Raw genomic sequence first — 24,797 nt, 5'->3', positions numbered from 1 at the left:
TGTCAGACAAACAGAAATGCTAGGATGAGCAGGGAGCTCCAGGACTAAAAAGATGGAGTAGTCATTCATGTAGAGATATTGACTGATACTCTGGAAGAAAGAAGAGTGCAAAGGACTGACCTCTCAGGAACACCTAGAGAGAAGCAAGAGAAGGGGAGAAAAGAGAGCACAAAGCACCTTTTCAACATAATTGCACATGTCTCACAAGCCTCACAGACTAAACAACCTTATTGTGCCAAAAGGCCACAATAAGCAGTGAAACGTGTGGACAAATCGAGGACTAATGGTAATGTATAATAATAAAATACTTCAGAAAGCAATGCCCTTTGACACTGGAATTTTTAATCACAGAAATTTATCCTGAGAAAGAAACTCTTGAGGAGGGCAGGGGGAGGGGCACACATCTGTGCATAAAAAATTTTCCCTCTGGCATTAACTCTAATAGTGAAAATGGAATCTAAATTCCTAGCCATAGACAGGAATGGTTAAATGTAACATGAAAAGCCAAATATCTTAAAAGAAAACATTTACCACATAAAATTTTAAAACTTCAACACTGAAAGGAAAAAGCATTAATGTTAAGAAAAATATCTGTAACCTATGACAAAGGGTCAACATTTTTAAGATACAAAGGGCCCATGTAATTAAATCAATAAGAAAAAAGTAAAATATCCCCAAAGAAAAATGGGTAAGATACAAATGGCAATTTCCAAAACAAATAAAAATGACCAGTAAATAGAAAAATGTTGGTTCTCAGTGCTAATCAAAGAAATAAAAAGGGAAATGATGTATTATTCACCTCTCCATGATATGGGGAAAATGGGCACTCATATTCTTTTTTTTTTTTTTTTTTTAAACATTTTATTTTTTTTTTCAACGTTTATTTATTTTTGGGACAGAGAGAGACAGAGCATGAACGGGGGAGGGGCAGAGAGAGAGGGAGACACAGAAGAGGAAACAGGCTCCAGGCTCCGAGCCATCAGCCCAGAGCCTGACGCGGGGCTCAAACTCACGGACCGCGAGATCGTGACCTGGCTGAAGTCGGACGCTTAACCGACTGCGCCACCCAGGCGCCCCGGGCACTCATATTCTTGACAAAACACACTGGAACAACTTTTCTGAATGCCATTTTTGGCAACAGAAGCACTTTAGAAAGTTTACACAAAAAATCTATTTCCAAGTATATATGCAAAAAAATTTAAATCATTGTACAAAGTTATTCACGTACTGTGGCTTTGTCTTAGTAATGTTGAGAAGTCAGAAATAACCTAAACATTCAACAATAGGAGACTGGTTAAGTAAATAATGGCATTATCTATATAACGGATTTTTTTGACAGAACAGAGATTAATATTTAATGTGGAAAGTTGTTAAATAAGGCAGTTTATTAAATAAAGGTTTCTAAACAGCACATATAAACTTTTTTTCTTTTTAAGTCTAGAAAATACACATCAAAAATTTAGTATAGGTTGTCTCTGAGCACTAGGGTAAAATATGCTTATATTGCCCAATTGTTATTTTTTTTATTTTTTATTTATTTTGAGAGAGAGACAAAGTGCGAGTGAGGGAGGGGCAGAGAGAGAGGGAGAGAGTCCAAAGCAGGCTCCAGGCTCAGAGCTGTCAGTGTGGAGCCCAATGCGGGGGGCTCAAACTCATGAACCATGATATCATGACCTGAGCCAAAGTCGGACGCTTAATCCACTGAGCTCCCCCAGGCACTCCTGTACTGCCTAATTATTTTTATAATGAACACATATTCTCTGATTAAAAAAAAAAAAAGGAATAAACCCTCTTAAGTAACAAAACGCAAAGAACATGTAGAAAAAATCAGGTGTAAAAAAAAATGCAAAGTTATAGGTACAATTGATAAAAAAAAAAAATCTTTTTAATCCCCCCCCCCCACTACTGTTAAATTAAACAAGTATAAAGAATTAAGGATAGGGGCACCTGGGTGGCTCAGTCGGTTAAGCGTCCAACTTCGGCTCAGGTCACGATCTCACAGTCTGTGAGTTTGAGCCCCACGTTGGGCTCTGTGCTGACAGCTCAGAGCCTGGAGCTTGCTTCGGATTCTGTGTCTCCCTCTCTCTCTGCCCCTCCCCTGCTCAGGTTCTGTCTCTCTCTGTCTCAAAAATAGATAAAAATAGGGGCGCCTGGGTGGCGCAGTCGGTTAAGCGTCCGACTTCAGCCAGGTCACGATCTCGCGGTCCGTGAGTTCGAGCCCCGCGTCAGGCTCTGGGCTGATGGCTCGGAGCCTGGAGCCTGTTTCCGATTCTGTGTCTCCCTCTCTCTCTGCCCCTCCCCTGTTCATGCTCTGTCTCTGTCTGTCCCATAAATAAATAAAAACGTTGAAAAAAAATTTTTTTTTTAAAAAATTTAAAAAAAAATAAAAATATTTTTTTAAAAAATTAAAAAAAAAAGGATAGCTCCACTTACAAAAAATGTAAAGAAAAAAAGATGAAATTGATACAAAGAGGAAAATAGAAAATTCACATCACAAAATCTTAATCATATTAGAAGGAAGCATGTTCATCTCTAAGAGTCAACAATTTCAAGATTGGGGTTAGCAACCTGAGTTAAAGTAAAAACACAACAGAGAAAATGAGTCAACTTTGGGATGAGAAAAGGATTAGAAAGCAACTAGTACACAGGCAGCTGGAAAAGAAATATTTAACAGTTACCAAAGCTGTGACTTTTATCAGGAGTGCTAGGCAGAAAAAGGAAATGGTGGTATTTACAGGTTGAAAATTGACCAGTTATACACAGCAAAGGTCAAGGAGAAGAATATGAGGTGCTAGCGAGTTCACAGAATATGAACTACAAGGTTCAGCACTGGAAAGAAGGAAGAAAAATAACAGCCTGGGAGGTGACAATGAGGACACAAAGCTGGTTCATCAGGTATGATGGAAAACAGAAACACGGGCTCTTGAATCATCATCACCTCTGGTGATTTTAAGACTTGAGGTAGTTAAGGATGATGACAAGGTTAAGTAACTCAGTCATCCACGTAGGTTACTGATGTAGAGTAGAGGTGAAGGTCACTGGAGTTAGTGAACTGTAGTTACAAATGTGGCCCACCTTTATGGTCTGAAATGACTATAACTGTTACTTTAACCTCTGTAATCCTTTACTTTCCTTTGACTCAGATACATCCTTTTCAGCCTGAGAGATAGGAATCTGGGTGGCACTTAACTTCTCTCTGCATTTTATTCAACCACAAAATGAAGAGAATAAGGAGATGGGATAATGAATTAAATCAATGATTCTCAAACTCTGACTGAACATTAAAATCACAGGTGGTTTAAAAAAAACAAAACAAACAAACAAACAAAAACAGACAAAACTACCTATGCCTGACCCCAAACCCAGTAATTCTGATTTGTTCTAGGGTGGAGTTCAGGCATCAGTATTTTTAAGAAGCTCCTCAGGGAATCCTAATGTGCCGGCAAGGCTGAGAACTAAACTGCCTATTTCTAAAGGTTGCTTCCTTTTAAAATTCTATGATTCTATGTAAATGACAGCCACTTTGTTCATTTGCTAATATAACTTACTATCATGCACCAGGCACTTTCACAAACATATTTTAGTAGATCCTCACAACTCTTTGAGGCAATATTTGTGTCCATTTCAAAAATGAGTCCAGTGTAGTTTAGAGAAATGAAGCAACTTGTTCAGGAGTCACAAGCTAGTAAGGAGAAGAGCTAGAACTCAAATTTGTTGGTTATTTGTTCAAGTCTATCATGTAAGCAACCTGCTTTCTCTAGCACTCACAGCAAGTACTTGAATGCCTCCCAAATTGAGCATACCAGTTTGTGGTTTATGGATCAATTGGAGAGAAAGTTACTTTAGATGGGGGCAGAAAACTGACCCCAAATTCTACAGTAATTTCATTATAGAATTACTAAACACCTTCACCCAGAGAAATCTGCAACTTGAAACAGCACTCTGAAAAGTGTATCTACATATATATTTTATTCAGTTAAGCCAGCAAGAACATTGCTATTAAGCATGCAGCTGGCATACAAAGCCAGTTCTCAAAGATAAGCTTATCAATAGAAAAGCAATTTTTAAATGCTTTGCATTGAGTAAGGCATTCTAAACCAAAATTTTAAGACAATTCTGAAAAATTGACAGAAATGAGAGTTGCTCTACCAAAGAGCTTCAATGTATAAACATGACCTTCAAATTTATCAGGCATTATCTCTATTTTACACTTTAAAATGATTATTCTTTTGCTGACACACTGCTTCTTCTTTGTTGATTATACTTCAGCCCATTATCTACATGGAAATTTCATAAACATTCACGTTCTGTATCCCTAGGCCAAAATTTGAGTTAACAAATTCCGAAAGAAAGAAAAAAAGAAAGAAAGAGGCATTAGAGAAGATTTAACTTCTATGCCCATGGAAAGGGCAATTTAATAAGAAATTCATGAAGTACATTTATATGGGACATATGTGTCTTCATCCATTCAAACCTTTACTGAGTGAGCATCTGCTGTGTTCTCGGCACACTGGGGATGAAGACGTAAATCAGATTCCGTGCGGTGTCTGTGGTCAAGGAGGTGCCAAGACAGATCAATGTAATATTTATTGGAATGCAATGTGATAAGTGATTTATTCTTGGGGAGAAAAAGGGGGTGTGGTAAGGAGAACAGCATAGGAAAGGTTTCAAAAAGTTAGGCTCAAGTGAAAATTTCACCACAAGAACCCCTGTCAGTCAGCTCTCTAGGAAATAAGTATACTGAAGAACTAAAATCAAGAAGAGCAGCAAAGACAGAGGAGACAAGGTGGACAGAGACTGCTCCACAACTGTGAGTTATGTATTCTACAAAGTTATGCTATAGGAAAAACAAGAAGGCTTCAGAATCCTAAAGACCTCAGTTAAATACCAGTTTGGTTGCTAGACCTGTGACGTTAGTTAAGTCACCTCATTTCTAGGTTAATTCTTCATCCAGAAAAACAAATGTGTATAATGGTGTTTACTTGACAGTGAAGCAAAACAAAAAGGATTTTTTTTTTTTTAAGAACTAAGGAAATTAGCAACCAAATCTGAGCAGAAACTATCTTTACCTCTAGATTAAGAAAAGAAATTCTCCAAGACATGATTTAGGGTTTATTTAACTTGTGGTTAAGAGTCCCCTCAGTTCATTTAACAGAATTTTAAAGCTAAGATGCCTCTGTTTAAAAATATCAATTTACATTCATTTACTGGGGTAATTCAAGCTGAATCTCTGATGCCCTGGTGAGTACACCAGTTTTATTTTTTGAGGCGATAGCATGTGCTTTCCAATTAAGGACAGAAACTTAATACCATTCACCTCCAGCGCCGTCAGGACCCAAATAGATTAAAAATAGAAGCCTTCGTTAATACTGAATTAACCTGAGGACCCCGTGAGCCACGAGAATACAGAAAAAAAGGTAAATGCTCAAAACATGGCAGGCATGCACCTTTAAAAAATGAAAAGGAGAAAAAAAACTTCGTAAAGGCAAGATCACTTCACCTTAGGACACGTGCCTGTAAGTCTCTCAAAGTTCGTAAGTCTTTCTTTAGTCTCCTCTGTAACGTACTATAAAACACAACAAAGAAGCTATTTAACAACTTACATACTTTGTGAGTCTTACAAAAGGGCTTAGTTATCTGTAACCTTAATACTACCATTGCCATCGCACACTCACAAGTGATTGCTGTGATGAAAGAACACACAAGGGAATTCAAGCAACATGAGCAGCAAGCTGTTGGGCCTCCGTAACATTTTAAAAAGAAAAAATAAATTCGGCAGAAGACCATACAACTTTAAAAGACTCGAAATAAACAATGCGTTGGAGCCAACGCTTCTATCCGAGCAAATCCTGCGGTGCCGTATTTTGCCAAGTCACATAAAAATATGCTGTTCAACTTACAACGTCCCTGATGCCCAGACACTGCAAACTTTTCGGAAAGAAAAACGTTGGGGCCCCAGGACGCCACCGGCCGCGAACCGGACCCCAGTCCTCACGCCCCGCAACTTCTCTTCTCGCCGGACCTCGGGGCCCCGCTGGCGCCTCGGCCCGCCCCCCGCCCGCGATCCCGCGGCCCCGGCAGGCACCAGCGCGGACCCTCCGGACGGCCCCCGAGCCCGCGGGCGCAGGCGGCGGTGTTCTACGGGAGGGCGAGGCTCGCTGCTGGCGCCCGCGGGCCAACGCCAGCGCGCGGGGAGCGGCCGGGGAGCGGCCCGGGAGCGCCCCGTTTCTCACAGACCCCAACATGGCGTCGGCCGCCGCCCGCGACGACGACACCTCCCCGCGCCGCAGACGGCCCGGAGACCGCGGAGGCAAGCGCCGGAAAGTTTCGCTTCTCCTCTCCCGGCCCGCCAGGGACGGGCGCACAACCAACCTCGGGCTTCACCTACCCGGCCGGGCGCGGGCGGCGGCGACGGCAGCGAAGGTCCGACTCCTCGTCGTCCCGGGCGCCGGGCGCGGACTCTGCCCGTTCCTCCGCCCCAGTTTCCCAGGGTGTGTGCAGCCAGCGGCCCCGCGCAGTCGGCGCGATCCGGACGCGGCGGGCGGGCGGACGACCGGCACAGCCGCTCGCAGGTGACTCCCCCGCCCCTCCAGTCGAACCCCACAACGGCCGCCGGGGCTGGCCTCTCCCCTGCGCGTACACGGGCGCGCCGCCGCCCACACGCCAGGCGCGAGCGCTCGGGCACGAGCACACCCACACCACTCACTCCCCCGCCCTTTCTTGCTTGTTCCCTCGCCCCGCCCGTGCGGCCCGCGCGACGTGCTCGAGGGGGCGGGGCCTCTGCAGTGGACACACCCACCTAGGCAGTCCGAGGCAGAGGGTTCGTTCCTCCGCTCTGTGTGCGGTCAGGCTCTCCGGAGCCCTCGGGTGCACGTGGGAAGGCTTACCTGGTTTGCCTGGCTCTGGCACTCCTTTGGAAAGGATTGTTCATCTCTTTACGAGGTTCTTGGGAAGAAGGGAAGGAAGGCTGGGTTCCCTTTCCCCTACCACGAACGGGCCTCCCCAGGGAACTTAAGAACTTTCTGCAGGCGGGAAAGAAAGGCTTTGTAAATGTAGATGCGCAAAGGCGTCCGGGCGTACGTCTGTTTGCTAGTTCTGCTTAGCACGGCGTTCCTGCCCATCACAAGTTTCATTTGCTCTCCCTAAAGCCCATACCTCTTGAAACCGAAAGAACTGCGGTTACAACACCTACCCCATGTACTTTGCACAGCACTTTAAGGGCATGCCTTTATTGCCTGCCTTAGAACTCTCGTCTTCCCAGAACTTTTCTCTGACGCTGCAAAACCTCATCTACCTACTTCAACAGGCTTGGAAACAGTGATGATAGTATATAAGGTTAACCTGCCCTTCCTCATACCGCAGCAACTGTTTGCTAAGCGCTCTGATGGGTACGTGGAGAGATATCAAAGATGTCTGAGAATGGACAAGGAATGGGGAAAGGGGACTGCGGCATACTCAACACAAAAAGTGTGTAGGTGTAAATTAGATTTGGGTATTATTTAAGAATATTTAACCTTTGTTTGACAGTTCTTGAATTAGAGCCGCCAGCATCCGAGCTGCACATAACTGAGCACCCACCAAGGGAACATGAGCAGGCCTTGATCCTGATCCGCTTTCTTTTGATGTGGGTTTCTATCATCTTTAGGCCTTCGGCTCCTATCCTCTCCTATTTCAACATCTCAGAAACAAAAAAAAAAATTTTTTTTTTAATTAGTAGCTAGGACAAAACTAGCAAGGGTGAACTTTAAAAAATTTTTAATGTTTTTATTTTTTATTTTTGAGAGAGAGAGAGACAGCTAGTGGGGAGGGGCAGAGAGAGAGGAGGGCACAGAATCTGAAGCAGTCTCCAGCCTCTGAGCTGTCAGCGCAGAGCCCAAGCTGGGGTTCGAACTCACAAATCACTAGATCATGACCTGAGCCAAAGTTGGAGCTCAACCTACTGAGCCACCCAGGTGCCCGCCCCAAGGATGAACTTTTTTTAATGGGGAAACTTTTAGGATCATTACACAAATCTTCACATGTTAGCTGTGGTTGTCTCTGTAGACAAGTACAAATGTCTCCAGGACACTTGTCTCAACCATCACCCTATCCCACCTTCATTCATCCTCATCCCTCTACGTGCAAAGCACATTTCAGTGGGGAAAAAGATGGGCTTGATCATCTCCAAAATCTCTTTAAATTTTGAGATTAGGAATTGCTATGTCTAGTCACCAAACATTTTTGGTCACTCAGCCATCAGTGAACATATTTGCCCTCTCTCCATTCCCAGCGTACTTATTTAGCTTAACCTAAAATGCATGGAGTTAGAAACTAAAAGAACTGTAATGAAAGTATCTATGTCATAGTCTCATTATGAAGATTAAATGAGTTAATGTTTGTAAAGCATAGTGCCTGGTACATGGTAAGTGCTATGTAAGTGCTAGATAAAAATTATTGTATAGGATGTATATGAATTGCATATGTAATAATGTATATAATATATGGTATGCAGATATACATCTATTATTATATACCTAGTATACCTATATTAGGTACATTATAAAACATACACACAAAAAATCAGAAGTAATTATGTAAAACATTGTGTTTTCTTTCTGCACTCTGGGTGTTCTGTACCTTCCCTGGGTTGTAGCACAACCCTCTTTGGACCTCACTGATTTAGAGCTATACTGACAAATATGGTAGCCACTAACCACATGTAGTTATTAAAAATTCAGTTCCTCAGTCACACTGACCACATTTCAAGTACTTAATAGCCACATGACTACTGGACAGTGCAGATATAAAATATTTCCATCGTTGCAGAATGTACTCTTGGATAGCACTGATAAAGCTGAAAGAAACAAGGGACTAAGGCAGTAGGATCAACTTGTGACTAGGACCTGTAACCATGGCACCTTGTTCAAATCCAGTGATAAGATCTTTCTCTGAGCCTCACATCTCTATAAAATGGAAATAAAAATGGGAACTACCTCATGGACTGCTGAGCAGAGGAAATGAGATAAGGTATGTAAAGTCTCTGGCAGAATACTTAAAACATAGAGGAACTTGAAAATATTGGTAAAATTTGAGTTTTACCCAATTTGATAAACCTGAAAGGTTTATTATTGTCCTTGATTCTAATGGGTAAGTTTTTCAAGGATATTTATTTTTTAAAAAGTTAAGAATTTGGTAAACTTTTAGTTGCATTCAAGGGGAGATGGCAAACACCTGGATTTTAATTACTCCTTGATTTCTTTGTTCTCCCCACCCAGAGGCCCCAGTCTTCTCCCAGTTGTGCCCATCTCAGCAAAATGGCACTGCTACCCTCAAACCTGATGAGTCATCACCATCTCATCCTCTTTCCTATCTCCTTCATCCAGTCTCTTTGCTTCTAAAATATTGTAGGATCTGCCTGCAAAACACCTCATCTGAAATCCTCTCCTCTCCTTGTGTCCCCTCTGCAGAGGGACAACACAGGATTGTTCAACTTCCCCACAGAAAGCCTTCTATGACTCCCCATGGAGGCTGCAATATGCAGTTGTACAGGTTGTAGTAGAACAACCCACCCTTTGGAAGACTGCCTTTCACATTGGAACACTGTAAATTTTGTATTTTTAAAAATGTTTTTTTAACGTTTATTTATTTTTGAGACAGAGAGAGACAGAGCATGAATGGGGGAGGGTCAGAGAGAGAAGGAGACACAGAATCTGAAACAGGCTCCAGGCTCTGAGCTGTCAGCACAGAGCCCAATGTGGGGCTCAAACTCACGGACCGCGAGATCATGACTTGAGCCACAGTCGGACGCTCAACTGACTGAGCCACCCAGGTGCCCCAAAATTTTGTATTTATTACAAGTATTCTCTGGCAGATTTCAGTGAAGTGCCTTGTTCTACTAAAAGTATTTTACAACAATTTCCCAACAAGATGGAAATGCTTTGAGAAGTGGATGCTCTTTTCTAATTTGCCCAAAGGTGCCACATGGGGTAGGAACATTTCCATTTCACTTTGAACAAAATGCCAGTTGATCACTAGGTCCTATAAACCCCAGCACAATACAACCTCTGCCATCCTCTCCACCATAAAATAATGCCAAGCTCCACCAAATTCCAGTCATATTGATCTCCTGTTGTTTTAAAAATATACCAAGCTCTTTTCTGCTAGGGGACCCACTGTCCTGGCCACTTCTCTACCTAGAAAGTCAAGCCCATCGCACCCCACCCTTCACATAGCTGTGGCTCCTTGTCATCTTTCAGTTCTCTGTGCCCCGAGAGAGTGCCCCTGTTATTCTGGGTTACAGCCCTGTGTTTCCCTCATGGCACTTATAGATCTCCTTGGAGACAGTACACTCCATGAGGACAGGGAGTTCATGGTCTTCTTTGTTCTATCCCCAGCTTTTCCATGGTCAACTTAGCACTATTGCCACCCCTCTGTGCGCTGTGGGAGAAAGCTTATAATTCCATTTTCCAGAAGACTTTTCCTTAAATGTTTCCAGGTTAAATCCCACCAATGGAGACACATGTGTGAAATTTGAAAAGCAGAAGAAAAGGAGAAACCATTATTCTCCAGTACAGCTTCAAACAGGCAGCTCAGATCAGAGGGGGCTGTTTCCATAAACTTCTGGGAAAATATCAGACAAACCTGAAAACATAATATTCTGTTTTTGAAAGGGGTGGTGGGGCTGTATTCTTAAAAAGGGCAGTGGAAATGTTCCAGATTAAAAGAGGTGAGGGACTCCTGGGTGGCTCAGTCTGTTAAGCGTCCAACTCTTGGTTTTGGCTCAGGTCATGATCTCACAGCTTGTGGGTTTGAGCCCCACTTTGGGCTCTGCGCCGACGTGTGGAGCCTGCTTGGGATTCTCCCTCTCCCTTTCTCTCTACCCCTCCCTCTGCTTGTGCTGTCTCTGTCTCTCTCAGAATAAATAAATAAACAAACTTAAAAAATAAATAAATAAAAGAGGTGAAAAGACATGGCAACTAAATATAATACCTGACCCTAGACTAGGCCCTCTAGCGGAAGGGGAGAACGCTACAAAGGACATTATTGGGCCAATTGAAAAACTCAGAATATGAACAGAAAAGTAGACAAAGGTATTATATTAAATGTACTGTCTTGGTCATATAAAAGAAAGTCCCTATTCTTAGGATATACACACTATTTAGGGGTAAAAGACCATGAGGTATATAATATACCCTCAAATGATTCAGAAAATATTTCATACATAACATATAATGTAAATATTACCTCTAAAAGAAAGAAGTCACTTACATAACTGATAAAGCAAATGGAGTAAAATGTTAGTAGATGAATCTGGGTAAAGAGTTTATGGATATTCTTGCTATAATTTCTGTTTGTGCAAACTGTGAGTTTGAAATTATCCCCCCCCCCAAAAAAACCAAAAAAACAAAAAAACCCATTTAAAAATATATATATAATAAAGCACTAAAGAAACAATACTAAATAATTCAAAACAAACTAGGATAGCTGTCTTAAATATCCAGTCTCAAAATAGGTCCAGACTGACAGCAACATGATTAAAAAACAGTGTACTTTATGTTTTCTAATTCCTCAGTGAACAAAAAGTGAATTTTTTCTTCTTGCAGAAGACAAGATGCTCCCTGGCTATAATCTATCATACACAGTGGGTATTTCTAAACATTTAAATATGGGATGTTTGTGGCTTTGCTCGCCACTATGTCATACAAACTAGTTTGGCACAATCACATCCTGGGCTGCAGGAAGTAGGAACAGATACTATATCCTTATAAAACTTCATTATGTGAAGAGAATAATCCAAGTTATAACCACATCACCCAATTGCATCATTGTCTACTTTTTGCTTTAAAGCAAGAAGGCCTCGTGATTCGTGGAAATGTGGTTCTATGCTATTTTATTAGAGAGCCTTATAGTCATGTCCTAGAAGATCATTTAGAAATGTTTTCCGGTTAAATGACAAAGAAAATTCTCTCAAAAATATTGCAAGACAGTAAAATGATCAGTGGTTGCCAGACATTAGGGAGAAGGGAGGGATACATAGGATTTTTAGGGCAGTGAAACTTCTATATGATACTGTAATGGTGGATACATGTCACTATATAATTTGTCAAAATTTATAGCAGGGGGGAACTTAATATAAACTATGGACTTTGGGTGATAAGGACACGTCAGTGTAGGTGCATTGACTGTAACAAATGCACCACTCTGGTGGAGGCTTGCTTGTGTAAGGGCAGGAGATTTATCGAACTCTGTACTTTCCACCCAATTTTGCTGTGAACCTAAAACTGCTCTAAAAAATAAAATCCATGCAAAGGGAAAAAAATATTGCATATGTCTCTTGGAAAGGTTAGAATTTAAGGCTGGGGAGTTGAGAAGCTTTTTGGAAGGAATTTTAATTCATTTCTTGAAAAATTTATTGTAAATTGTATTTCTCAACTACTGCGCTTTTAACAATCTGTCAAGCTGTCTTACCTCAGAATCAAAAAATGACATTTTTATTATTATTATTTTTTATTTTAGAGAGAGAGCATGAGCAGGAGAGAGGGGCAGAGGGAGAGAGAGAGAGACTCTTCAGCAGGCTCCACACTCAGAGCAGAGCCCAACACAGAGCTTGATCCTATAACTCTGGGATCATGACCTGAGCCAAAATCAACTGTGAGCCACCAAGATGCCCTTCAAAAATGACATTTAAATTTGAACACAGAACCTTATTAATATAAAAAAAATAAATTTTCTTGGCAGAAATTTGATGTTGGGACACCTGGATGGCTCAGTCAGTTGAGCATCTGACTCTTGATTTCAGCTCAGCTCCTGATTCCAGGGTTCTGGGATTGAGCCCCACGTTGGACTCTGCCCTGCATGGAACCTGCTTGGGATTCTCTGTTTCCCTCTCTCTCTGCCCCTCCTCTGCGTGTGCTTTCTCTCTCTCTCTCTCTCTCTCTCTCTCTCTCTCTCTCTCTCTCTCAAAATAAATAAATAAACTTAAAAAATTTTTTTTATCTTGATCTTGGGAGTTTTAACATTTGCATCTAGTATACATCAAGAATCCTGTGAATTTTTCCAATAGTGGATATAAATTGATCAGGGATTTGTCTCACTTCAACTGAGTTTATATATTTCCAACAGGGACATCACGTCATATTGGAAACTAAGGAACTAGTTCCATGCTCATCTCTGTTTTTCTAGAAACATAAGGCTCAACACCCCATCCTGAAATAAATTCCAGGTAGGATAGTAAATTACATGTAAAATATGGAAACTTTTGTATAAAAGGGACATGTAAAATATACAACTACATTAATTTTTTTTATCTTTGGTAGAATTATACATGATTCTTTTTCTTATGTGTTTTACCAATATTCTATAACAAGTGTGTATTGTTTTATTAAAGAAAAACACAAGGCATAATCATGGGTAAGTTTTTCAATGAAGTAAAAATCATATTCAAGTACTCTATACACAAAAAGGCACAATGTCTGCTTTCTTCTGTAGAAAATTCCTAAATTATTTGCACATTACCTTCCCTGCCAGTTGAGTGGAATTATACAACAAATGCCTTATTTCTCAACATTAACTCTTGTAAATGACAAAACGTTGACCTCCACAAGCAGTTATTGAAAAAGTTTACCTTCTATAAACTAGCTTAAAATAAGTATGGAAACTGCAAAATGAGAATACTGTATTATGTTTTTAAAAGTTGGTGCCAGATTAAATAAAATTCAACAGAAACTTTAAATCCAAATATTATTGAAAGAATCTATTTTAAAAAGCAATATACTTTTCTGGAGTAGTAGTATAAATAGGTCGTTCATACTTTTATGGAAAGGGAAGACATTTAAGCATGATTTCATTAAAAATTCATCTTCAAATAAAAATAAAAACTTTCATAGTTTGAAGCCAGATAGACCTGGGTTCAAATTCTGATTCTACAACTTATTAGCTTATAACCTTGTGTAAATGGCTTAACTGTTCTGTTCAATTTTCTTGTTAGTAAAAATGGGAAAATAATCCCCTATGCCCTAGGATTATAAAGATTGGGGCTAATATAAGCAAAGCACATAGCAAATAGTAGATGCCTGGAAAATAGAGGGTCTTAAATAAACAGTGGATGTGGTGGTAATGTTATAGTACTAAATGTTGTTGCTGTTGAAATTATTAATAAAATATAAATTTTATCACTTATGTGACAAGGCAGGAAATAGTATATTAAACCTTGACATGCCTGATTTATGGATCTCTGGCCAGTTCTTGCAAAGGTCCTTCCTTCATATCTGTGCCTCTTTAGTGACTCTTCATACACTCTAGATTGACAACAAATGAAGAATGTTCACAAGCAGAACAAATCCTATGAAAACAAGCCATCATTCAGTTGTAACCACCCAACTGCACTCCTTACCTAGTCTCCCTCTGGCTCTGTATGGAGCAGCCCCCAGCACCCATCTCAGTCCCTGACCTCTATCCAAACCCACCCATATGTTTCTTCACTTCTTAGCCCAAGTTCAGCCACCAGGCCCGGTGGGTGCCAGAACAGGCAGGCATGGCCAAATACAACAGGGCCCCTGGTTCTAGAAGAGGGGTGAGGTGCCTGGACCAAGAGTACTCTGGAGAAAATGTCCAAAGTCTTTGCAGAGTAGTAGCCCTGCTTTGCCTCATTTGAGCCTCAGCACATACAATCACTGTTTATTGAACTATGACTCACACATAAGGAAACCCGAATTTGGAAATGAAACTGAGTGACAAGGCAGGAAACCAGCCAAGAAACAGGGAACACAGTCAAGAGACAGGCTTACAGCCAGAGACCATAGGACGTGGTGCAGAGTACTATTTCTAAAGCTGGGGTCAAAACTCCTAAAGGTTAGAAAGAACATTTTGATCTGGAAAACACTGAATAGCTTTTTAATGATAATGCAAAGGTATGAATGGTCTCTTCTGCCATACAGCACCTTCTTTCCATATTCTCCAAGTACTGAACCCTTTTACTGTCTTTTTTTTTTTCCATATCCATCTCCAGCATATCTTTACCTTATTTTCTCCTAGCTTCCGCCTTCCTGTGTGAGGAATCCTGACACACATTCTACTTTCCCAGAAATGGAGTGTCATGTATATATATAGAAACACAAATATGCACACCGTGGATTTGAAAACCAAAATAATCCATGGACATCTACTTGGTGATAAGGTTGGGGTGGAAATATAAAATAGAGTAAATTAGTCCTATTTATAAAGCAATTCATTAACTTATAAAAATATCTATTGACTGCTATGAGTTAGATATTGTTCTTAGAGTTGGGGGTAGCATGGGGTATGGAGGGAAATCAGACAAGAACTATGTTTTTAAGGAGCCTAGATTCTAGCAAGGGGAGAAAGCACAGAAAATAAGATAATTACAGACAGTGATAGGTGCAGTAAAGGAAACAGACACGGTAAGTACAATGACATCACCCAGGAGTGTTTAGGGTGGGAGGTGTTTTATCCCCATAATATTCATCAACCCTACCACCACTATTACTGGTCTTTGAGAAGACTACTGATAGTCTCTCAGTCTAATGTAAATTGCTATGTAAATGAATCTTCAAGACACGTGTCATAGCCCTTCCCACTATCCCACATTCTCAACCAGATTATTTATTGTCCCTAAACTATTCTTGAATAAAAGTTCTGGAGCCATCACAGAGTACTTAATGGAAAGTGACTGGCTATTTTTAATAGAATAGTCCATACAGCTTCTCTAAGAAGACCACAATCGACAAGACAATCGAATTGAAAGATGAGAAAGAGGCAACTCCAGGAAGAGGTAGAGAAAAGTGTTCAAGGACAGGAAGGAATGCAAAGGCCCTGAGGCAGAAAGAGTTTATAGTGAACTCAGAGTAGAGAGATCAGTGTGGCAGAGGAGGAGCTGGTGTTAAGAGCTAAGTGAGGTAGGTAGAAGCCAGAAGCGTTCTGGGCTGAACCAGAGGGGCCTGGCTATAAGCAGGAGAGTGACGCTATTTGATTTACAGTTTTAACAGATTTAACTCAGAATTGAAAACAAAAATGGAAACAGGAAGACCTCTCAGCAAAACATCACAGTAGCTCAGGGGAAGATGATGATAGCATGGCCTTGTGGGCAGCTTTGGAAGGAGAAATGGACAAATGAGGTATACCTTGGAGATAAAACAGGTAGGACTTGCTAACTGACTGCAAGAAGGCAAGGGAATGGGAGGAATGCAGAGTAACTGCCAGGTTTAGGTGTAAGCAGTTGAGCAGATCATGGCCTCATCAACTGGGATAAGGATGCCTAGGAAAGGAACTGGTTTGAGAAATGGAAGGAGAATCAAGAATAATTTGACATATTTGGTTTGAAATGCCTATTAGTGATCACAACTAGTGATGTCAAGTCTAGAGTAAGTGGAGAGATCAGGACTAGAACTATAAACTGGGGCACCGTCCACAGGAAATACAGTTAGGGATGATGTCAAGAAATTTATTAGGATAAAACCTTATAAAATCAAGGATCTAAAGATGAATGAAGATAATTTATCAAAAAGAAATAATGCTTTATGCACAAAGATATTTATGGCAGCATTATTTATGACATTAAGTAAAGGGGGAAAACACTAAATGTGTATTTCGAAGCAGTTGAGTGCTTTATCAGTGAAATATTATTCAATAATTTAAAGTCTTTGAGGCACCTGGCTGCATCAGTCTGTAGAGCATGTGACTCTTGATCTTGGGGTTGTAAGTTCGAGCCCCATGTTGAGTGTAGAGATTACTTAAAAATAAAATCTTCAAAAAATAATAATAATTTAAAGTCTTTACTAAGACTTCTGTATAAGAAAGGGCTATATTTATATTAAAATTCTAAGTGGGGAAAAAAACACTATAAACTTATCCACATGGCATGATCACTATATTAAAATATGCATAAAAGGTAAGAAGGAAATATGAAAGGTTAATCATGGTCATTCTTTTTCTTTGGACTTTTTCATATTTTCTATCATTCCCATTCTGTTTGATAGCTTAAGTGAGTCTTATACTAAGGTAACAGACAACCCCCCAAATTTCTATGGCTTCACACATAAAATTTATTTTTTGCTCATCCCAAGTCCACTGTAGGTCAGATATAGCAGATAATAAAAGATGGCCACTATCAATATTTACCCTTCCTGCACCATATGCTACTCCCTATATCAGATGTAGGAGTCCAATTTCCCTTGCTTTGAATCTGGATTGGTTTTGGTGACTTGCCTTGATCAATAGAATATGGCAGCAATGATGGTGTGTGACATCTGAGGATAGGTCATAAGAAAACTTTTAATTCCTCCTGGGTCTCTTGGGACACACACTCTTGGGCTGCTTCCTCTCAGAACCTAGGACCCATGCAGTAAGAAGCCCAAGACATACAGGTGCTGTGGTTGATAGCTCCAGAGCACCCACTTGATAGCATCGATTCTAACCATTTTGGACTACCAACTCAGGTGAGTGGTCAAAAGACTGCAGATTTAGCCAACAACTTTCTGCAACAGTATGAGAGACCCCTAGGGAGAATGGTCAAGCCGAGCCCACTCAGCACACACAGAACTATGGGAGGTAATACAAAATTATTGCTTTAAGCCAGTAAGTTTTAGAGTTATTTGACACACAGAAATTGATAACCAGAGTATGTGACTACTTACTTTCCAAGGAAGCTGCTTTGCTCTTGTGCCTCCATCATCTCAACATCTGGCCATCATTATCATCCTAAAGGAGAAGGCAGAACTAAAAGTTTACACGGGACCTTTCTCTACCTCAGCCCAGAAGGGACAGATATCATATAGGCTGCCTACAGCCTATAGGTCAGCACAAGGTAAACAAGGAAATATAGTTTCTTGGGTATGTGGCAAGGAGAAAAAATGATATAATGTATACTATGACTTTACATTACTTTCACTTTTTAATTGTAAAATATTCTAAACATAACAAAAGAGTACAAAGACGAAAAGGCATCCATCTACTCACTAACCAGACATCAAACTCTTACAACCACACAAAAAAAGCCTTATTAAATGGCTCTGGAGAGCTTTCTGTAGATGTTGGGTGATAATTGCTGAATCTAACCCTTCAAAGGATGTCGAGTTCAGACGCCTTAACAAACCCCTTCACTATGACTACTTTTCTGGATAGTTTGCAATTTTCCTCCCAACACTCCATACAGGATATTGGTTATTTTTCCCTCCTTGTATCCATATACTCCTCTTTTGGTAAAACATTGCCCCCATTTTCTTTTGCATAACCATTTCTACCCCATTCTCAGCAAAACAGTTTACATGTGATTAATTCTCCCTCTGCTCCAGGGATGAGCTTACTTTTTGCCCAGCATGCTACCCCATATTCCTGGATCCAGTAAATGGTCTCATTCCTGGAATGAAACCCAGGAGTTTATTTGATAATTGAAGAAAAAGATGTTCTCTGTCCTTCTGACATGAACAAGGAATCATATGACCTCAGAACTATTGACATTCATCTTGCAACCATGAAGGAAGTCTGTCTGGGGGTACAGCTTCCATAGTAGAAGCCAGAACAGAGAGAGGAAAAGAAATGAGGCCCTTGACACCATCAAGACTTATCTCTATGGCCTGAATCATCTCTGGCCTGAACAACCTCTTGCCTTTTAGGTGAGACAATGAATTTCTTTTGTTAAATCAGTGTGAATTGGATTTTCTGTTGATTTCAACAAAAAGACTGATTGTTATTAATTAATACCAACAATGATCCAGCCACCCTCCACTACCTTCGGTTCTCTAGAATATGTGCATTTTCACTTCAAAATAAGGTGAAACTGAGCCGAAAATATATTGAGAATAGTTACCACAAAAAGAGTGGTCGAGGCCCCTGTTGTTATGGTTGCAGAACAAAATTATCACCTGCACCATCTATGAAATATTTTAAAAAATCAAGAACATCTCATATTTTCAGCTGTTGAGGAGTGTCATTCCTTAAGTGTCATCCCTTAAGTCCACAAGCTGACTTGTGGACATCAGTAATTTTAGGGCATCGGTCTGGACAAATGACTATGGGAAGCTCTCTGAGGTCCAAGTTTCTCTCAAAACTATCTGTTGAGAGGTGCTTGGCTGGCTCAGTTGGTAGAGCATGTGACTCTTGATCTCAGGGTCGGGAGTTCAAGCCTCATGTTGAGTGTAGAGTTTCCTTAAAAAACAACAAATAACAATAACAACAGCAGCAGCAACAACAAGCTATCTGTTGAGCAATTGGGTTTGATGCCCATGAGAATAAACTTTGGCACAGTGTAAAGACCTTCATCTGAGGCCTGACAGCTTGGATATGGAAAGTATGTGGACAGAAAAATTCCTGTTGAGTCAAAGTTATGCTTCTAACTTCCCAGTGTGGTCATACGAATGGGGAAGTGTGTGTCCCTTCAAGTATATGCAACTCAGCTCCAGCCAGTGTGACTGAGTCAACTCGACAGGGTTTCGAGGTGACATAAAAAGGGAAAATGGAAAAACGTTTTTCAATCAGAGGAGCCAGACCCTCCCTTACCTTCATATTACAATTCTCTCATCTTTTCACCACATTTGAACAGCTAGAGAAGCCTCCAAGAAATGATGATATAACAACACTTAAAAGTTGCCAAGGTGGGGCGCCTTGGTGGCTCAGTTGGTTAAGTGACTGACTCTTGATTTCGGCTCAGGTCGTGATCTTGCAGTTGGTGGGATTGAGTCCCACGTTGGGCTTTGTGCTGACAGTAGGGAGCCTGCTTGGGATTCTCTTTCTCCCTCTCTCTGTGCCCCTCCCCTGCACACGTGCACATGCACAGCCTCTCTCTCTCTCTCTCTCTCTCTCAAAAATAAACATGAAAAAAAAAATGTTTTTAAAGTTGCCAAAGGGAGACCTTCCAGAAATAGTGTAGTAAATGAAACACATGTTTTGTAGTCTTCTCTGCCATACAAATCCATCTTTTCTTTTTTTTTTTTAATTTTTTTTTAACGTTTATTTATTTTTGAGACAGAGAGAGACAGAGCATGAACGGGGAAGGGTCAGAGAGAGAGGGAGACACAGAATCCGAAGCAGGCTCCAGGCTCCAAGCTGTCAGCACAGAGCCCGACGCGGGGCTCGAACTCACGGACAGTGAGATCATGACCTGAGCCGAAGTCGGACGCCCAACCGACTGAGCCACCCAGGCGCCCCCAAATCCATCTTTTCTTGAGTCACTGTATATTTTTCCCTCTCTCCTTCAGCCCTCTTGGTGTAAACACATATTGAGGGTTTAAGATGAACTTTTTAAAGTTCAATAGCAATGATGGACAAGGCAGATCTAGTGAACACAAAAAAGAATTTTTGAAGACTTAGTCATTTGGTAAGATGAGCACACGCTATGACAGGCTCTACAAATGCAAGGCTATCTTGATATACACTTCTGCTGATTGCAAATCTCAGAAGAAAATTTACAGTAGCTTATTTGTAACTTCAGATCTAAGTTGCAGCACGGGTGTCAAAGTCAGTTTTAGAAATCTCCATGGGATATTAAAGAAATAAAGATATTTTTGTTTGTTGTTGCTATTTTGGTCTCAGAATAAAAAGAATGTAGGAGAAAGTAAAAACATAATTAACACCTGTATTCCCAGAATGAAAAAATGTGATTATAGAACAGTGGTAGAAAATATATACAGAAGATTGGCGAGATGACTCATAAGTACAAGCACCAAAATAGCTCAGCTTTTGTATACGGTGTGACAGATCTGCCAACAGCTAACTAATGTAATAGAATAATGAATCACTTGAGACTAGATTTATTTTAAAATCCCTGTAAGGCACACCTACATACGTAGTACCAGAAAAGGCCACCGACTGTCAGCAAACATGGCCATCATAATATGGGGGGTTGGGGAGTAAAAGCAAGGAGGTCACGCACTGGTAAGTTCCATGGTACCAGCTGCTCTTCACTTTTAAGTCGGCTCCCCTCACTTTCCCTCCACCTGTCTGTGCAGGGAGCACTGAGTGTTCAGTGGTTAAGCCCCAGGGGCCATGCCTGTGGCTGAGGCTGAGGTAGGTCTCCTTGGTTCTCCTTTTTCTCTACTACAGGCCTCGGGCTGCTGAGGGCCCTTCCCTCTTTCAAGGCAACACTACCCATTCTATCTCTGGCTTCACTTCTCCACTCCAAGGCTGGAGACACAGGTTGGCTTGTTTTACCCAGTCTGCGCATCACTCACATAAGCGCATGTGTCCTTTCCGTGCCAAGGTTTCACAGGGTCAGCTCAGGGAGGCGGGAGGGGAAAGAACCGGCAAATGCGGGGAAACCTCAGGCCTCAGGGAATCTTACCAAGTTCCCGCCTTTGGGGTTCTGGCTGTCATTCCCAGCTTCCCCAAAAGTCCTTCAGCCTTCCATGTACTCTGAGTTCTCTGCCATGGTTGTATCCCGAGCTTGGAGCTCACCCCTCCCTGGGGTACCAGTGGGAGAGTGCTCCACACCCCTGCTCACTTTCCCCTGGGGTTGATGCATTCCTTGGCTCTGAGGCTCCAGCTGGGACCGAATGATGAGTCAACTTGTATCCCCTCTGATGCCATTTTTCTGAAATAAATAATTCCTGTTTCTGAGGATCCCAGACTGGATGGCACTTCTTTCCAAGTATTCTCTACTCCATAGAGAAATGACTGTCTCCATGCATTTCCTCAGCTGCTCCATAACAGAACTCAGAGTCAAGCTGCCTGGCTTCCAGCCCCTACTCTGCTACTTGCTTGCTAACTAGTGACATACGGCACATCACTGAACCTTTTTTAGTCTCAGTTTCCTCACCCATCTAGTTGTGGTGTGGTTTCAAAGATATAGGCCACTTAGCACAGTTCTGGGTACACAACAAGAATTCCCATCGGGACTCTTGCCAATATCTGCTAGCCACGATCCAGCACCTAAAGAGGTAATGCCTGACACAGCAGGGGCCTCCTGGACTTTGCTCCATCATGGCAGCCAGCGTCCATTCTGGCCGGTCAGCACCGGTTGCTTTTGTGTTGAAAGCAAAGTCACTCAGAGAAGTGTGTACTAACAGATGGTTAAAGCACAGAAGAGGTGAGACAGGAACCACAACCGGAAGCATGGAGGGATGGGAAAGAGCAGGATGGAAAGGTGTCTTTTGTCTGTAGTGTGATAGGCAAACAGGATCTTAGTGGCTTACAGAACAGAGAAGTGTAGGGAAGGTTGTTGTAGTATTGTCTGTGACTGCCATAACAAATGACCACAGAAAGGGTTTTAAAACAACAGAAAGTGACTCTCTCACAGTTCTGGAGGCCAGAAGTCTGGATTCCCTTTGAAGGTGTTGGCCAGGTTGTACTCCCTCTGAAGAGAATCATTCCTTGCTTCTTCCAGCTTCTAGCATCTCCAAGCTTTCCTTGGCTTCTGGCAACATAACTCCAATCTTTACCACTGTCTTCACATGGCCTTGCCCCTGTGCATCTCTGTGCCTCAAATCTCCTTCTGTCTTTCTCTTAAAAAATTTTTTTAATGTTTATTTATTTTTGAGAGAGACAGAGGGTGATCGGGGGAGGGGCAGAGAGAGAGGGAGACACAATCTGAAGCAGGCTCCAGGCTCTGAGTCGTCAGCACAGAGCCCCACGTGGGGCTCCAACTCATGAACTGTGAGATCGTGACCTAAACCGAATTGGCACTTAACCAACTAAGCCACCCAGGCACCCCTCCTTCTGTCTTTCTCTTATAAGGACATCTGTTGTTGGAGTTAGGGCCACCTCAATGCCAGGATGATCTTATCTTGAGATCCTTAATGTAATTATATCTGCAAGGACATTTTTCTTTCTCTTTTTAAAAAATTTATGTTTGTTTAAGTTTACTTACCTTGAGAAAGAGGCAGAGAGCACATGCACACACAGAGCATAGGAGGGGCAGAAAGAGAGAGAGAGAAATCCCAAGCAGGCTCCGCACTGTCAGCCCAGAGCCCCACACAGGGCTTGATTTCACGAATCGTGAGATCATGACCTGAGCTGAAATCAAGAGTCAGATGCTTAACCAACTGAGCCACCCAGGTGCCCCAGGAACTTTTTTTCAAAATAAGGTCATATTCACAGGTTGTAGGGGTTAGGACTTGAACACATTTTGGGGGTACCACTATTCAACCAACTATAATTATGTACTAAAGCAGAGATCTTTGCACACAGAGGGCACTTAATAAATATTGTGGCTGATATATGTCTACGGATTTTCAGAAGACTAATTCTATGACATCAAAGAGGATAATGTGGGAACCTTGGCACTTACTCAGAAATGTTCCTCAGCACCATTCTTCTGTTCTGGCTCTAGGGGAGAATCAGTTTTTTCATTTTACCAGCTTCTGGAGGCTACCTATTTACATCTTCTTTCTCTGACCCTGGCCCTCCTGTTTCCCTTTTATAAGGACCCTTATGATTATGTTGGGCCCACCCAGATAATCCAGGGTAATCTTCCTGTTTCAAGATCCTTATTTTATTATATCAGCAGAGTCTCTTTTGCCATGTACGATAATATAATCAGGCTCTAGGGATTAAGATGTGAACCTCGTTGGGGCCATAATTCTGTTGACCGGAGTTGGCAACTTGGGTTTCATCCTAAGAGCCCAGAACTCAGTGGTGGGTTTTAAGTAAGAGAATGGAATCAACAGAATCAGGATGGCAGAAGCAGAAGAAGAATCACACTGGATTGCAAGGACAGAAGTGTTAACCACGACCAGAGGATTTTTAAAGTTAACATAGAATCACTCTAGACAATATTTGATATCTGGTTATGTGTAGGATAACTGGTACATAATAAGTTTTTCTTCTTTCAATCTGGGTTTGGTCTTTTTAAATTAATTCTTTATGGATTTTATGAGGCCCTGAGTCCCAGGACACCTTTGGTTATTGTTGGAGGTAGCCAGCTGGGCAAGATGGATCCGGATGACTATTCAGAATTCAAGATTCTATGCCCACAATGGGTACGAGCCCAGGTGTACGTGTGCCTGGGAGAATTCTGCTTTAGCAGGCACAGGTCCACAACACCTTATCAAGCATTGTCCAGTAGAGAAAGATATTGGAATTGCTTCAAGGGTAGGGAAATGGCCAAAGAGCAATAGGAAGGAATGTCATAAAAGATCCAAGGATGTGGACTGTGTTGATTCCTAGAAATGCTTTATTAACACTAAGTGAAAGAGCACACAGAATTGTCCACACTGATTATATGCATATTTAAGGGATGTGAAAATTAATAAAGATTTGAATAGAGTTTTAAGCATTCTCTGAAGTTTGGGAAGTTTATTCAAACATGTCAGTACTTCTGGCAACAGCTTCCTTTCTCTGATCTTGCACAGAGTCAAAGTTGCCTGGAAAGCCCTCTAATGATTCCTTTTGGCTTGCCTCTTCCTTCTCCTATCTTTGCTGGGTTTCTCAACCCATTCCACTCTGCTTTAGCTCTTTTGACCCACCTCAGTGCTACTTTGTTTAGGTGACCCTGCTAGAATAAAACTCCCGAGTTCATTATCTGTCTGTATGTATGTCCCCAATCTGAGAGTCTTGGTTCCAACTTCATAGCCATGGGTGAGAACCTCAGGCTCCCTGCCCAGGCTACTCTGGGTCAGATAAGCAGGGACAGCCCACCAGGCTTCACCTCCAAGTAGGGGATTAGAGACATGGGATAATAATTCCTTTCTAGGGATGCCTGGCTGGCTCAGTTGGTAGAGCATGTGACTCTTGATCTAGGGGTTGTGAGTTCGAGTCCCACATTGGGTGTAGAATTTACTTAAAAAAAATACAATCTTAAAAAAAAAACAATAATTCCTTTTCAGAAACTCTTTGCCTTAAAAAATTACAAGTTATTTACTAATCAACAT

General features: G+C 41.5%; 1 protein-coding gene and 1 long non-coding RNA gene across 5 annotated transcripts in view; both read right to left on the bottom strand.

The window, feature by feature from the left end:
• Positions 1 to 7,032, bottom strand: part of PLEKHF2 (pleckstrin homology and FYVE domain containing 2) — a 29,104-nt gene extending 22,072 nt beyond the window's left edge. The window contains exon 1 of one of the 4 annotated variants that reach the window (XM_086695916.1): positions 6,888 to 7,032. The gene's annotated coding sequence lies outside the window, so the exon portion shown is untranslated. Of the gene's footprint in view, positions 1 to 5,900; positions 6,031 to 6,372; positions 6,729 to 6,887 lie in introns of those variants that run through there. The other 3 variants (XM_025922689.2, XM_025922690.2, XM_086695919.1) reach the window with 3 other exon arrangements.
• Positions 7,033 to 7,554: 522 nt separating this feature from the next.
• The window catches only part of LOC147571982 (uncharacterized), a 34,747-nt gene continuing 17,504 nt past the window's right edge, over positions 7,555 to 24,797 (bottom strand). Inside the window, exons 2-3 of the long non-coding RNA XR_015246964.1 lie at positions 17,631 to 17,694; positions 7,555 to 7,678 (exon numbers count right to left, since the gene is read on the bottom strand). This is a non-coding gene — a long non-coding RNA (uncharacterized LOC147571982). The remainder of the gene's footprint in view (positions 7,679 to 17,630; positions 17,695 to 24,797) is intronic.

Source organism: Puma concolor, chromosome F2 (assembly GCF_028749965.1).
Source record: "Puma concolor isolate L17-30 chromosome F2, mPumCon1.1.hap2, whole genome shotgun sequence".
Taxonomy (NCBI): Eukaryota; Metazoa; Chordata; class Mammalia; order Carnivora; family Felidae; genus Puma; species Puma concolor.
This window is presented reverse-complemented; position numbering and strand designations above follow the sequence as displayed.